A 2221-nucleotide genomic window follows, 5' to 3' on the forward strand; every position below is an offset into this window, starting at 1 on the left:
ACATGTGCCACCATGCCTGGCTAAGTTTTTTTATTTCCTTAATTTTCTTATTTTCTTAAAGATGGGGTCTGGCTCTGTTGCCCAAGCTTGTCTCAAACTCCTAGCCTCAAACAATCCTCTCATCTCAGCCTCCCAAATTGTTGGGATTACAGGCATGAATCATTGTGCCCAGCAGGCAGCTATAGGCTTTTGCTAGAGAATCAGCTGCCATGAGTGTGGGCGGCCAACACTTCTCATGTTATTTTAGTGGTGGGATCACATTCTAATAGAATACTTTTGGCTATAGTTTTCTGCAGACCTAAGAAGGTGTGTTATTGTTCCAGCCAATCAAAGATGATCCCTTTTCTGGATGATTTTATATACTGAGGCCGAGTAAGGAATATGAGTCTCCAAAAGCCACATAGGCCCACTAGGCATTTAGCTTCTTGTTTACTCTGAGGAGTGGGGAGTGACAATGTATTCCAAGTTGTCTGGATGTGGTAGGTCATAGGTCATTGAAAGCCATGTAATTCCTCACGAATTGCAGTCTGTGTGGGTCTTGGATTTTTGCAATTCATTAACCATCCCTAATTTGACTATGAGCTTAATAAGTTTGTTTTAGGTTGAGTGAGGTGACTCACGCCTATAATCCCAGCACTTTGGGAGGCTGAGGTGTGAAGATCGCTTGAGCCCAGGAGTTTGACACCAGCCTGGGCAACATAGTGAGACTCCATCTCTAAATAAATAAATAAATAAATATGATTGCTTTTATCTTAACCCATAATCTCCCAGATAATCATATCATCAATATAGCATACTAAAATAACGTCCAGTTATATTAGCTCTACGTCTTACCTTATCAGCTCGTGACAGTATGCGAGAGTTCAAATATCTTTCAAGAGATACAGTACATGTATATTGTAGACTATCGCACATAAATGCAAATTATTATTGGCTCTCTAGCAACTGACATGGAGCAAAATTGACTAGCCAGATCAGCTGTGAAATACCAGTCACTTTCAGTTTGCTGTGTAAGTTGTATAGGGCTTCTGAGGCTACTTGGGGATGCTGTTTGGTTGACTCCCCTGTAGTCTACCTTGAGTCTCTATGATCTGTCAGCCTCTCCCACTGGCCACACCAGGGTGTCATACAGTGAGTTTGTGCATACTATTTGTATATACATTCTATTCGTAATATACTTGCATTAATATTTCGTTAATGAGGCCAGGCGCAGTGGCTCACGCCTGTAATCCCAGCACTTTGGGAGGCCGAGACGGGCGGATCACAAGGTCAAGAGATCGAGACCATCCTGGCTAACACGGTGAAACCCCATCTGTACTAAAATACAAAATTAGCCACGCGTGGTGGCGGGCACCTGTAGTCCCAGCTACTTGGGAGGCTGAGGCAGGAGAATGGCGTGAACCAGGGAGGCGGAGCTTGTAGTGAGTGGAGATCGCGCCACTGCACTCCAGCCTGGGCGACAGAGTGAGACTCCGTCTCAAAAAAAAAAAAAATTTCGTTAACGAGACCCGGCAGAATGGCTTCCGCAAAGAAGGGTGGCGAGAAGAAAAAGGGCCATTCTTCCATCATTGAGGTGGTGACCCAAGAATACACCATCAACACTCACAAGCACATCCATGAAGTGGGCTTCAAGAAGCGTGCTCCTCGGGCACTCAAAGAAATTCTGAAATATGCCATGAAGGAGATGGGAACTCCAGATGTGCACATTGATACCAGGCTGAACAAAGCTGTCTGGGCCAAAGGAATATCCCATACCGTATCTGTGTGCGGTTGTCCAGAAAACGGAATGGGGCTGAAGATTCACCAAATAAGCTCTATACTTTGGCTACCTATGTACCTGCTACTACTTTGAAAAATCTATAGACAATGTGGATGAGAACTAATCACTGATTGTCAAATACATCATATAAAGTTATAAAATTGCCAAAAAAAATTTCCTTAATTAGGAAAATAATTTCTTGTTGCTCTTCAGGTATCTTTTCTTTTTCTTTTTTTTTTTAAGAGACAGGGTCCTGCTCTGTCACTCAGGCTGGAGTGCAGTGGTGCAGTCACGGTTCACTGCAGTCTCGACCTTCCTGGGCTCAAGCAGTCCTCCCGTTGAGTTCTTTTTGTTTTTGAGACAGAGTCTCCCTCTGTCATCCCGGCTGGAGTGCAGTGGCACAATCTCGGCTCACTGCAACCTCCATCTCCCAGGTTCAAGCAATTCTGCTGCCTCAACCTC

General features: G+C 44.3%; 1 pseudogene; it reads left to right on the forward strand.

Annotated features, from left to right (window-relative positions):
* Positions 1-1516: 1516 nt before the first annotated feature.
* On the forward strand, positions 1517-1863 carry LOC108543849 (60S ribosomal protein L31 pseudogene; annotated as a pseudogene).
* Positions 1864-2221: the final 358 nt, after the last annotated feature.

This window comes from Rhinopithecus bieti, unplaced genomic scaffold, assembly GCF_001698545.2.
Source record: "Rhinopithecus bieti isolate Rb0 unplaced genomic scaffold, ASM169854v2 scaffold_24996, whole genome shotgun sequence".
Lineage (NCBI taxonomy): Eukaryota > Metazoa > Chordata > Mammalia > Primates > Cercopithecidae > Rhinopithecus > Rhinopithecus bieti.